General features: G+C 44.9%; 1 protein-coding gene across 1 annotated transcript in view; it reads left to right on the top strand.

The window, feature by feature from the left end:
* The window catches only part of LOC106571806 (wiskott-Aldrich syndrome protein family member 1), a 181,803-nt gene that overhangs the window by 68,835 nt on the left and 98,290 nt on the right, over positions 1–14,678 (top strand).

The following is a 14,678-nucleotide window of genomic DNA, read 5'->3' on the forward strand; positions in this document are numbered from 1 at the left end:
TGCCAGAGCAATGTCTGTGCTCATGGGGCGGGCCTATGACTTAGTTAAACTCCAAAGGGAATTGGAGTTTCTTTCATTAAACAGTTTAAAATCACATTACATAATTTCACAAATAGTTTCATCTTTACTCATTCATTTTATACAACAATTAGATGCAAGCCTCACAACTGAGACTCTTGAATAAACAGAGTTATGGTAATGTGGCTGTATTGTCTCTCATGAGTTTCACAAACATTAAACGAAATGGACAGGTCGTAGCTGGATTCTCCCCCGACCGTATACACATTCTCAAAAACATGGACATTGTTCAGTTCTCAAGTTCGGTGATGTGGAAGAGGTTCCTTTGTTCTCCTGTGAAACTCTCTATATACTGCATGGGCATGAGGAGAGAGACTCCTCTAGGAATTTATGACCTGCGATAACAGAGCCTGAGTGTAGGGGGAAGAGAGAGGTGGTGAGAGAGAGAGGGATGGTACTCGCTATCCCCAAAGAGGGCCACGTCATGACAGTGTGCATGCGTGCATGCGTAGTTGGAGGCTGTGAGCTGCATGCTGCATCTATTATTGATGACGGACTATGACCTTCATTATTTATGACTTTAGGGTTTCTGTTCACTCAGCATATACAGTCTGTTCTTTAGACATATTCACCACTGGTGTTGGCACAACCACTCTGTTCATTAGATAGTGTATTTTCACTACTGGTGTTGGCACAACCAGACTCTGTTCATCAGACATATTCACCACTGATATTGGCACAACCACTCTGTTCATTAGAAATATTCACCACTGGTGATAGCACAACCACTGGTTAGCACAACCACTGGTTGGCACAACCAGTATTACTGGACCAATAGGCCAGCCAGCTCTAGAGGTGTTGAGTAATAATGGACCAGCGGGCCAGCTCTAGAACTATTCCAGTATTACTGGTCTGGCAGGCCAGCTCTAGAGGTGTTCCAAGAACCTGCCAGTCTGTCACGGTTGCCAGTCTAGCTAGTGTTATTGTGGCCTAGGAGCTGTGCCAACACAACATAGGCAGCATTGCAATCTGAGCACCTGTATGCTGCCATGCCAAGGCTCCTGTTGTGATCAACGCTGGGCAGAGGAACAGCAGGCGAAAGGAGATGGGGCAGAGTGCTAAATGGTCAATGTGCCTATCACTCTTATTGTATGTGAGAAATTATCATGGGAGAGAGAGAGAGAGAGAGGGTAAGGGAAACATCCTGTATGCCAGGAGCTGGGTTGATGTCTGTTCCAATTTCAGTCGTTGCCCTTTAGTTTCGGGTGGCAAGAAGATAGCTGTTTCTGAGCATCTAATCAGAGCATTTGTAAGAGCACTGACTTATGAATAATGCAAGGCGGTCTTGGCCTTGTATCACAAATAGGCTTAATTATAATTAAGGTCTAATTTAGACCTGTCTCCTGAGACCGAAGAGCCTATCTAGGTATTCCATATGCATTCCTGTGGAGTAGAGAGACTCACTGTGGCTGTGTCTGAGACAGCAGGCCTAGCTACCTGACAGGGGCCATGTCCGAATACCCATACTAGCATTCTACATACACTACGTTCAAAAGTTTGGGGTCACTTAGAAATGTCCTTGTTTTTGAAAGAAAAGCACATTTTGTCCATTAAAATAACATCGAATTGATCAGAAATACAGTGTAGACATTGTTCATGTTTTAAATGACCATTGTAGCTGGAAACAGCATGTTTTTAATGGAATATCTACATAGGCATACAGAGGCCCATTTATCAGCAACCATCACTCCTGTGTTCCAACGTTGGGTTAGCTAATACAAGTTTATCATTTTAAAAGGCTGATTGATCATTAGAAAACACTTTTGCAATTATGTTAGCACAGCTAAAAACTGTTGTGCTGATTTAAAGAAGCAATAAAACTGTCCTTCTTTAGATTAGTTGAGTATCTGGAGCATCATCATTTGTGGGTTCGATTACAGGCTCAAAATGGCCAGAAACAAAGCACATTCTTCTGAAGCTCGTCAGTCTATTCTTGTTCTGAGAAATGAAGGCTATTCCATGCGAGAAATTGCCAAGAAACTGAAGATCTCGTACAACGCTGTGTAGTACTCCCTTCACAGAACAGCGCAAACTGGGTCTAACCAGAAGAATAGAAAGAGGACTGGAAGGCCCCAGTGCACCACTGAGCAAGAGGACAAGTACATTAGTGTCCAGTTTGAGAAACAGACACCTCACAAGTCCTCAACTGGCAGCTTAATTAAATAGTACCCGCAAAACAAGTCTCAACGTCAACAGTGAAGAGGCAACTCCGGGATGCTGGCCTTCTAGGCAGAGTTGCAAAGAAAAAGCCATACAGTTGAATTCAGAAGTTTACATACACTTAGGGTGGAGTCATTAAAACTTGTTTTTCAACCACTCCACAAATTTCTTGTTAACAAACTATAGATTTGGCAAGTCAGTTAGGACAACTACTTTGTGTATGACACAAGTAATTTTTACAACAATTGTTTACAGACAGATTATTTCACTGTATCACAATTCCAGTGGGTCAGAAGTTTACATACACTAAGTTGACTGCATTTAAACAGCTTGGAAAATTCCAGAAAATGCTGTCATGGCTTTAGAAGCTTCTGATAGGCTAATTGACATCATTTGAGTCAATTGGAGGTGTAACTGTGGATGTATTTCAAGGCCTACCTTCAAACTCGGTGCCTCTTTGCTTGACATCATGGGAAAATCAAAAGAAATGAGCCAAGACCTCAGAAACAATTGTAGACCTCCACAAGTCTGGTTCATCCAGCATTTTTCAAACGCCTGAAGGTACCACATTCATTTGTACAAACAATAGTATGCAAATATAAACACCATGGGACCACGCAGCCGTCATACTGCTCAGGAAGGAGACGCATTCTGTCTCCTAGAGATGAACGTACTTTGGTGCGAAAAGTGCAAATCAATCCCAGAACAACAGCAAAGGCCCTTGTGAAGATGCAGGAGGAAACGGGTACAAAAGTATCTATATCCACAGTAAAACAAGTCCTATATCGACATAACCTGAGAGGCCGCTCAGCAAAGAAGAAGCCACTACTCCAAAACCACCATAAAAAAGCCAGACTACGGTTTGCAACTGCACATGGGGACAAAGAATGTACTTTTTGGAGAAATGTCCTCTGGTCTGATGAAACAAAAATAGAACTGTTTGGCCATAATGACCATCGTTATGTTTGGAGGAAAAAAGGGGAGGCTTGCAAGCCGAAGAACACCATTCCAACTCTGAAGAACGGGGGTGGCAGCATCATGTTGTGGGGGTGCTTTGCTGCAGGAGGGACTGGTGCACTTCACAAAATAGATGGCATCATGAGGGAGGAAAATTACGTGGATATTTTTTATTTTATTTTTTATCTGTTATTTTACCAGGTAAGTTGACTGAGAACACATTCTCATTTGCAGCAACGACCTGGGAAATAGTTACAGGGGATAGGAGTGGGATGAAAGCAACATCTCAAGACATCAGTCAGGAAGTTAAAGCTTGGTCGCAGATGGGTCTTCCAAATGTACAATGACCCCAAGCATACTTCCAAAGTTGTGGCAAAATGTCTCAAGGACAACAAAGTCAAGGTATTGGAGTGGCCATCACAAAGCCCTGACCTCGATCTTATAGAAAATTTATGGGCAGAACTGAAAAAGCGTGTGCGGGCAAGGAGGCCTACAAACCTGACTCAGTTACACCAGCTCTGTCAGGAGGAATGGGCCAAAATTCACCCAACTTATTGTGGGAAGCTTGTGGAAAGCTACCTGAAACGTTTGACCCAAGTTAAACAATTTAAAGACAATGCTACCAAATACTAATTGAGTGTATGTAAACTTCTGACCCACTGGGAATGTGATGAAATAAATAAAAGCTGAAATATATCATTCTCTCTACTATTATTCTGACATTTCACATTCTTAAAATAAAGTGGTGATCCTAACTGACGTAAGACATGGAATTTTACCAGGATTAAATGTCAGGAATTGTGAAAAAGTGAGTTTAAAATATATTTGGCTAAGGTGTATGTAAACTTCTGACTTCATCTGTATCGCTGTCCAGTGTCTGTTCTTTTGCCCATCTTAATCTTTTCTTTTTATTGGCCAGTCTGAGATATGGCTTTTTCTTTGCAACTCTGCCTAGAAGGCCAGCGTCCCAGAGTCGCCTCTTCACTGTTGACGTTGATAATGGTGTTTTGCGGGTACTATTTAATGAAGCTGCTTTTGAACGGTAGTGTATGTGTTTGTGTATGTGGACATCCCTTCAAATTAGTGGATTTAGCTATTTCAGCAACACCTGTTGCTGACAGGTGCATAACATCGAGCACATAGCCATGCAAGCTCGATAGACAGACATTGGCAGTAGAATGGTCTTACTGAAGAGCTCAGTGACTTTCAACGTGGCACTGTCATAGAATGCCACCTTTCCAACTTGTCAGTTCGTCAAATGACTGCCCTGCTAGATCTGCCCCCGTCTACTGTAAGTGCTGTTGTGGTGAAGTGAATATGTCTACGAGCAACAACGGCTCAGCCTCAAAATAGTAGGCCACAGAAGCTCACAGAATGGGACCAACGAGTGCTTAAGCGTGTAGAGTGTAGAAATCGTCTGTCCTTGGTTGCAATACTCACTACCGAGTTCCAAACTGCCTCTGGAAGCAACGTCAGCACAAAAACTGTTAGTCTGGAGCTTCATGAAATGGGTTTACATGGCCGGTTTACATACACAAGCCTAAGATCACCATGCACAATGCTAAGCGTTGACTGAAGTGGTGTAAAGCTCGCTGTCATTGGACTCTGGAGCAGTGGAAACGTATTCTCTGAATTGATGAATCACGCTTCACCATCTGGCAGTCTGACAGACAAATCTGGGTTTGGCAAATGAGGCAGTTCTGAGTCAAAAGTGGATACAACTCAATATTAGGAACTCAGTGCATATGTCGCTTGATACATCAATGTTTCTTTCAACCTTCTCAAGACGGATAACTGTGAATCAATCTGAAAGGCAAAGCCAGGGAGGCAGACAGACAGCCCAGCTAAAGCACTTTCTTAGCTGTTGTGGATGAGAGAAAAACGGATCATGTTCTGAAGAAGGAAAAAAATGGTTTCAAGAGCAGAGGTTCTAATGAGAGAGAAAATTAGGCAAATATCATCTCAGCGATTTAGATATTCTTCATTAGAATAACAAAAAAGGAGACACGCACCACCAGAAGCATATTTTTCCAAACAGGTCCCCTGAGTTGCCACATGAAACAGCTCTCATCTTAAAACAGCCAAAGGAAACACAGAAAATGTGTGTTCTTTTCATTTTCTTCTCTTTTCTGCTCAAGCTGTGGGGGACCTCCGCTGAGTATCTCTTACTAATCTAAACCAGCTGTGGGACTGTTTACTGTTTTGAACTCTCCCTCCTGTGATTGGCTGCTGCTGTTCTAGAGGGCTTTGTGATTGGTTACCGGGGTGCTTTTTGTGTTTTGATTGGCCTGCTGTTTTTAGCATCAGAAATCCAACACGTATGTTTAATCTTTGGGGTGTCTGTGTTGCTGGCAGTGGCTAGGCTACTCTATTGTGTGGGACAGGAGAAGGGTTGAAAACAGTGACTTTACTCAAACTCAAAGGCATGTTCATTGTTGAAATTGGGGGATTTGTTGAGTTTGATTAGTCTGAATTCTGTTCTATATTTTAGGCTTATGAAGTGTGTTTGTGTGTGTCTGTGAGCCTGTGGGGGTTGCTGGGTCTGGGTGTGGATGTGTGTTCCATGTGGTTCCTCAGGACTGCTCTGTTGGTATACTAAATACTATTCTGTTCGCTGCTGTGTTGGTTATTCATACTGAATCCTCTTCTATTCTTTGTTCTGTTCTTGCATGGTTGTCTGAGAGGTTTGATGATTCAATTCATTAATTTTACATCCAGATACCATGAGTAGAAATGTTCAGTTTAGATTTGTGTAGAATTTTTATTCATTTTCAATTTAGCAGACAGAGCGAACCTCAATCCCTAGCTAGTCTGTAAATCCACAGCTTTGTGCTCTATTGCCCCTCTCTACCCCCCCTCCCAGCCCACACTATGGGTACTGAACAGGCCACTCCAAGGAGCTGAGCTACGGATTAGAGGACTACTCAGGACAGATTTCTTCATCCTGCGCCCGCTGCTTTTCATACCGTGCACGCCCGTTCCCGCCCGTTCCCGCTGACTTCTTGTCCGACTCCCACCTGCTCTCGCAAGAACTGTTCCCCAACCCAACCACAGTCCCACAATGTTATTTTTAGGTGTATGTGACGCAGCTCACTTTGCAGGCCCAGTCCCTGCAATTTTGCCACCCAAGTCAAGATCATAATGCACAAAAATTGCCTAAGAAATCAATTAAAATACCAGAGATTCTCATGTGGCCCAGGGTCTGAGTTTTAATGAAAAAACTCTGAAATGCTATTTGGAGTAGGGATGGGCATTTCAATATTTTTGACTGTTCGAGTACTCTCATTGAGTACTTGAACGGGAAAACATTTGTGCATTTATCTATGTGACAGCAGATCATAACAATGCCTAATTTATCAAAACTTTTACAGATAACAAATCCTAATTGCTCAATTTCCCCATTATATATTCAGTCAATGAAAAAGCAAGTGCCATTTAAGATGAATTTATTGATACTGTAATATAAACAAGTTATATTATGCCAAACCAAGTAAAAACTCAACATGCAACAATTTCAAAGTTCATATAAAGAATTCAGTCAATTAAAATAAATAAATTAGGCCCTAATCTATGGATCTGGGAATACAGATATTCATCTGTTGGTCACAGATAGCTTTAAAAAAAAAAGTAGGGGAGTGGATCAGAAAACCAGTCAGTATCTGCTGTGACCACAATTTGCCTCATGCAGCGCGACACATCTCCTTCACAGGTTGTGGATTGTAGCCTGTGGAATGTTGTCTCACTCCTCTCCAATGACTGTGCAAAGTTGCTGGATATTGGCAGGAACTGGAACGCTGTTGTACATATCGATCCAGAGCATCCCAAACATGCTCAATGGGTGACATGTCTGGTGAGTATGCAGACTATGGAAGAACTGCGACATTTTCAACTTCCAGATCCTTGCGACATGGGGCTGTTTCATGCTGGAACATGGCGGCTGATGAATGGCACGACAATGGGCCTCAGGATCTCGGCATGCTATCTCTGTGCATTAAAATTGCCATCGATAAAATGCAATTGTTTTCGTAGTTCGTAGCTTATGCCTGCCCATACCATAACCCTACCAACACTATGGGGCACTCTGTTTGCAACTTTGATTGATATCAGCAAACCGCTCGCCCACACGACACCATGTTCTGCGGTTGTGAGGCCGGTTGGACGTACTGCCAAATTCTCTAAAACGACATTGGTAGAGAAACATTAAATTCACTGGCAACAGCTCTGGTGGACATTCCTGCAGTCAGCATGCCAATTGCACGCTCCTTCAACTTGAGACATTGGTGGCATTGTGTTGTGTGACCAAACTGCACCCTTTAGAGTGGCCTTTTAAAATACACCTCTGCTGTCTTCAACCAGGATCTCAGCGATCACTGCCTCGTTGCCTATGTCCGTAATGGGTCTGCGGTCAAACGACCACCCCTCATCTCTGTCAAACGCTCCCTAAAACACTTCAGCGAGCAAGCCTTTCTAATCGACCTGGCACGGGTATCCTGGAAGGATATTGACCTCATTCCATCAGTAGAGGATGCCTAGTTTTTCTTTAAGTGCTTTCCTCACCATCTTAAATAAGCATGCCCCATTAAAAAGACCTGACTGCCCTTGACCAGCACAAAACATCCTGTGGCGTACTGTATTAGCATCGAATAGCCCCCGCGATATGCAACTTTTCAGGGAAGTTAGGAAGCAATATACACAGGCAGTTAGGAAAGCAAAGGCTAGCTTTTTCAAACAGAAATTTGCATCCTGTAGCACAAACTCCAAAAAGTTCTGGGACACTGTAAAGTCCATGGAGAATGAGAGCACCTCCTCCCATCTGCCCACTGCACTGAGGCTAGGAAACACTGTCACCACCGATAAATCCGCGATAATTGAGAACTTCAATAAGCATTTTTCTAAGGCTGGCCATGCTTTCCACCTGGCTTCCCCAACCTCTGTCAACAGCCCTGCACCCCCCACAGCAACTTGCCCAAGCCTCCCCCAGCTTCTTCTGATGTTCTGAAAGAGCTGCAAAATCTGGACCCTCACTTTCTAAAATTATCCGTCGAAATTGTTGCAACCCCTATTACTAGCCTGTTCAACCTCTCTCTCGTATCGTCTGAGATCCCCAAAGATTGGAAAGCTGCCGTGGTCATCCCCCTCTTCAAAGGGGGAGACACTCTAGACCCAAACTGCTACAGACCTATATCTATCCTATCCTGCCTTTCTAAGGTCTTCGAAAGCCAAGTTAATTAACAGATCACCGACCCATCGATAAGAGACAATACTGTGCAGCTGTATTCATCGACCTGGCCAAGGCTTTCAACTTTGTCAATCACCACATTCTTATCGGCAGACTCAATAGCCTTGGTTTCTCAAATGACTGCCTCGCCTGGTTCACCAACTACTTCTCAGATAGAGTTCAGTGTGTCAAATCGGAGGGCCTGTTGTCCGGACCTCTGGCAGTCTCTATGAGGGTGCCACAGGGTTCAATCCTCGGGCCGGCTCTTTTCTCTGTATACGTTACATTTAAGTCATTTAGCAGACGCTCTTATCCAGAGCGACTTACAAAATGGTGCATTCACCTTATGATATCCAGTGGAACAACCACTTTACAATAGTGCATCTAAATCTTTTAAGGGGGGGGTTAGAAGGATTACTTTATCCTATCCTAGGTATTCCTTAAAGAGGTGGGGTTTCAGGTGTCTCCGGAAGGTGGTGATTGACTCCGCTGTCCTGGCGTCGTGAGGGAGCTTGTTCCACCATTGGGGTGCCAGAGCAGCGAACAGTTTTGACTGGGCTGAGCGGGAACTGTGCTTCCTCAGAGGTAGGGGGCCAGCAGGCCAGTGGTGGATGAACGCAGTGCCCTTGTTTGGGTGTAGGGCCTGATCAGAGCCTGAAGGTATGGAGGTGCCGTTCCCTTCACAGCTCCGTAGGCAATCACCATGGTCTTGTAGCGGATGCGAGCTTCAACTGGAAGCCAGTGGAGAGAGCGGAGGAGCGGGGTGACGTGAGAGAACTTGGGAAGGTTGAACACCAGACGGGCTGCGGCGTTCTGGATGAGTTGTAGGGGTTTAATGGCACAGGCAGGGAGCCCAGCCAACAGCGAGTTGCAGTAATCCAGACGGGAGATGACAAGTGCCTGGATTAGGACCTGCGCCGCTTCCTGTGTGAGGCAGGGTCGTACTCTGCGAATGTTGTAGAGCATGAACCTACAGGATCGGGTCACCGCCTTGATGTTAGTGGAGAACGACAGGGTGTTGTCCAGGATCACGCCAAGGTTCTTAGCACTCTGGGAGGAGGACACAAGGGAGTTGTCAACCGTGATGGCGAGATCATGGAACGGGCAGTCCTTCCCCGGGAGGAAGAGCAGCTCCGTCTTGCCGAGGTTCAGCTTGAGCTGGTGATCCGTCATCCACACTGATATGTCTGACAGACATGCAGAGATGCGATTCGCCGCCTGGTTATCAGAAGGGGGAAAGGAGAAGATTAATTGTGTGTCGTCTGCATAGCAATGATAGGAGAGACCATGTGAGGATATGACAGAGCCAAGTGACTTCGTGTATAGCGAGAATAGGAGAGGGCCTAGAACAGAGCCCTGGGGGACACCAGTGGTGAGAGCGCATGGTGCGGAGACAGATTCTCGCCACGCCACCTGGTAGGAGCGACCTGTCAGGTAGGACGCAATCCAAGCGTGGGCCGCGCCGGAGATGCCCAACTCGGGGAGGGTGGAGAGGAGGATCTGATGGTTCACAGTATCAAAGGCAGCAGATAGGTCTAGAAGGATGAGAGCAGAGGAGAGAGAGTTAGCTTTAGTAGTGCGGAGAGCCTCCGTGACACAGAGAAGAGCAGTCTCAGTTGAATGCCCAGTCTTGAAACCTGACTGATTAGGATCAAGAAGGTCATTCTGAGAGAGATAGCAGGAGAGCTGGCCAAGGACGGCACGTTCAAGAGTTTTGGAGAGAAAAGAAAGAAGGGATACTGGTCTGTAGTTGTTGACATCGGAGGGATCGAGTGTAGGTTTTTTCAGAAGGGGTGCAACTCTCGCTCTCTTGAAGACGGAAGGGACGTAGCCAGCGGTTAAGGATGAGTTGATGAGCGAGGTGAGGAAGGGGAGAAGGTCTCCGGAAATGGTCTGGAGAAGAGAGGAGGGGATAGGGTCAAGTGGGCAGGTTGTTGGGCGGCCGGCCGTCACAAGACGCGAGATTTCATCTGGAGAGAGAGGGGAGAAAGATGTCAAAGCACAGGGTAGGGCAGTGTGAGCAGGACCAGCGGTGTCGTTTGACTTAGCAAACGAGGATCGGATATCGTCAACCTTCTTTTCAAAATGGTTGACGAAGTCATCCGCAGAGAGGGGGGGAGGGGGAGGAGGATTCAGGAGGGAGGAGAAGGTAGCAAAGAGCTTCCTAGGGTTAGAGGCAGATGCTTGGAATTTAGAGTGGTAGAAAGTGGCTTTAGCAGCAGAGACAGAAGAGGAGAATGTAGAGAGGAGTGAGTGAAAGGATGCCAGGTCCGCAGGGGAGGCGAGTTTTCCTCCATTTCCGCTCGGCTGCCCGGAGCCTTGTTCTGTGAGCTCGTAGTGAGTCGTCGAGCCACGGAGCAGGAGGGGAGGACCGAGCCGGCCTGGAGGATAGGGGACAGAGAAAATCAAAGGATGCAGAAAGGGAGGAGAGGAGGGTTGAGGAGGCAGAATCAGGAGATAGGTTGGAGAAGGTTTGAGCAGAGGGAAGAGATGATAGGATGGAAGAGGAGAGAGTAGCGGGAGAGAGAGAGCGAAGGTTGGGACGGCGCAATACCATCCGAGTAGGGGCAGAGTGAGAAGTGTTGGATGAGAGCAAGAGGGAAAAGGATACAAGGTAGTGGTCGGAGATTTGGAGGGGAGTTGCAATGAGATTAGTGGAAGAACAGCATCTAGTAAAGATGAGGTCAAGCGTATTGCCTGCCTTGTGAGTAGGGGGGGAAGGTGAGAGGGTGAGGTCAAAAGAGGAGAGGAGTGGAAAGAAGGAGGCAGAGAGGAATGAGTCAAAGGTAGACGTGGGGAGGTTAAAGTCACCCAGAACTGTGAGAGGTGAGCCATCCTCAGGAAAGGAACTTATCAAGGTGTCAAGCTCATTGATGAACTCTCCAAGGGAACCTGGAGGGCGATAAATGATAAGGATGTTAAGCTTGAAAGGGCTGGTAACTGTGACAGCATGGAATTCAAATGAGGAGATAGACAGATGGGTCAGGGGAGAAAGAGAGAATGTCCACTTGGGAGAGATGAGGATTCCAGTGCCACCACCCCGCTGGCTCGATGCTCTAGGGGTATGCGAGAACACGTGGGCAGACGAAGAGAGAGCAGTAGGAGTAGCAGTGTTATCTGTGGTAATCCATGTTTCCGTCAGCGCCAGGAAGTCTAGGGACTGGGGGGTAGCATAGGCTGAGATGAACTCAGCCTTGTTGGCTGCAGACCGGCAGTTCCAGAGGCTGCCGGAGACCTGGAACTCCACGTGGGTCGTGCGCGCTGGGACCACCAGGTTAGAGTGGCAGCGGCCACGTGGTGTGAAGCGTTTGTATGGCCTGTGCAGAGAGGAGAGAACAGGGATAGACAGACACATAGTTGACAAGCTACAGAAGTGTTGTTTCTTGTATTATTGTCTCCTGTGTCTTTAGAGAACTGTTTCACTTTGATATCATTTTTTCTTCTGTCCTGATTTTCTCTTTCTTTTCTTCTGTTAACTAGATATTCTTTGTTGTTCTTCGTTAGCTAGATAGCTTCTTCCAAAAGAGTCCCTAGCAACTGCTTAGCAACTGGTAAACAATTCAGCTTGCTAAGATAACTACAATTTTATGAAAAATAGTTATTTTTCAAAAGCCTATCTTCTTTGTTTGTTGCTTGTTTTTTCTCCTATTCAGTCTTGCAGTTTTCTTTTGCTTTTTTCCGATGTACTTCACTCTAAAAACCATGTAAATTTCAATATTTGTAGGAGCTCATTTTTCAGCTGCTGCTGCTCAAATTGGAGTTCCGGAACACATTACATACATCAATGATGTTGCTCTTGTTTCTGGTGATTCTCTGATCCACCTCTACGCAGACGACACCATTCTGTGTACTTCTCGCCCTTCTTTGGACACTGTGTTAACCAACCTCCAGACGAGCTTCATTGCCATACAACTCTCCTTCCGTGGCCTCCAACTGCTCTTAAATGCATGCTCTTCAACCGATCGCTGCCCACACCTGCCCGCCCGTCCGGCATCACTACTCTGGACAGTTCTGACTTAGATTATGTGGACAACTACAAATACCTAGGTGTCTGGTTAGACTGTAAACTCTCCTTCCAGACTCACATTAAGCATCTCCAATCCAAAATTAAATCTAGAATCTGCATACTATTTTGCAACAAAGCATCCTTCACTCATGCTGCCAAACATACCCTCAAAAAACTGACCATCCTACCGATCCTTGACTTCGGCGATGTCATTTACAAAATAGCCTCCAACACTCTACTCAGCAAATTGGATGGAGTATATGACAGTGCCATCTGTTTTGTCACCAAAGCCCCAAATACTACCCACCACTGCGACCTGTATGCTCTCGTTGGCTGGCCCTCGCTTCATATTCATCGCCAAACCCACTGGCTCCAGATCATCTATAAGTATTTGCTAGGTAAAGCCCTGCCTTATCTCAGCTCACTGGTCATCATAGCAGCACCCACCCGTATCACGCGGTCCAGCAGGTATATTTCACTGGTCACCCCCAAAGCAAATTCCTACTTTGGCCGCCTTTCCTTCCAGTTCTCTGCTGCCAATAACTGGAACTAACTGCAAAAATCACTGAAGCTGGAGACTCATATCTCCCTCACTAGCTTTAAGCACTAGCTGTCAGAGCAGCTCACAGATCACTGCACCTTGTACATAGCCCATCTGTAAATAGCCCATCCAACTACCTCATCCCCATACTGTTATTTATCTACTTTGCACCCCAGTATCTCTACTTGCACACTCATCTTCTGCACATCTATCACTCCAGTGTTTAATTGCTATATTGTAATTATTTCACCACTATGGCCTATTTTTTGCCTTACCTCCCTTATCCTACCTCATTTGCACACACTGTATATAGACTTTTTGTATTGCATTATTGACTGTATATTTGTTTATTCCATGTGTAACTCTGTGTTGTTGTTTGTGTCGCACTGCTTTGCTTTGTCTTGGCCAGGTCGCAGTTGTAAATGAGAACTTGTTCTCAACTAGCCTACCTGGTTAAATAAAGGTGAAATAAAATTGCCCCCAGCACAAGGTGCACCTGTGTAATGATCATACTGTTTAATCAGCTTCTTGATATGCCACACCTGTCAGGTGGATGGGTTATCTTGGCAAAGAAGAAATGCTCACTAACAGGGATGTAAAAAAAAAAAAAGTGAACAAAATTTGAGAGAAATAATATTTTGTGTGCAGATGGAACATTTCTAGGATCCTTTATTTTAACTCATGAAACATTGGGAGAAACACTTTACGTGTTGTGTTTATATTTTTGTTCAGCGTGTATGGTGGAACACAATCTTCAAAAAGGCAGTAACCTAATGGTGGCTCTTGATTGTAGAAGCCTAATGGCTGTGCAATGGCATAGCCTTGTTTTGTTAATTTAGCAGACAAGACACTTTTACTTCCCAAGCCCTTATCACAGTCAAGACACACCAATTTTGTAGTAAAAAAACTAAATAACAAAATAATATACAACAGAATTTTTTTCAAAATGAAAAAAGTTGCCAGTGCGAAGTGATGCATATCTCATTCCTGGAGCAGTTATTCGCAAATACCCTTTACAGACAAACTTTACGGTATCTTGCTAGACAGCCATTTTCAAGTCTTTCCATAGATTTTCAAGCTGATTTAAGTTAAAGCTGTAACTAGGCCACTCAGTAAAATTCGATGTGTTAAGAAACTCCAGTGTATATTTGATCTTGTGTTTTTGGTTATTTTCCTTCTGAAAGGTGAATTTGTCCACCAGTGTCTGTTGGAAAGCAGACTGAAGAGGTAATCCTCTGATTGTTCCTGTGCTTAGCTCTACTCCGTTTCTTTTCATCCCCCCAAAAAACTCCCAAGTCCTTGCCGATGACAAGCATACCCATAACATGATGCAGCCACCACCGTGCTTAAAAATATTAAGAGTATTACTCAGTGATGTGTTAGATTTGCCCCAAACTGAAGGCTTTGTATTCAGGACATGAAGTTAATGTCTTTTTTTATTTTAGTGCCTTATTGTGAACATGATGCATGTTTTAGAATATTTCTGTTCTGTAAAGGCTTCATCTTTTCACTCTTTCATTTAGGTTAGTATTGTGGAGTAACAACAATGTTGTTGATTCATCAGTTTTCTCCTATCACAGCCATTAAACCCTGCAACTGTTTTAAAGTCACCATTGTCTTCGTGGGAAATCCCTGAGCGGTTTCCTTCCTTTCCGGCAACTGAGTTAGGAAGGACGCCTTTGTAGTGACTGGGTGTATTGATACCATCCAAAGCCTAA

This window comes from Salmo salar, chromosome ssa15 (assembly GCF_905237065.1).
Source record: "Salmo salar chromosome ssa15, Ssal_v3.1, whole genome shotgun sequence".
Taxonomy (NCBI): Eukaryota; Metazoa; Chordata; class Actinopteri; order Salmoniformes; family Salmonidae; genus Salmo; species Salmo salar.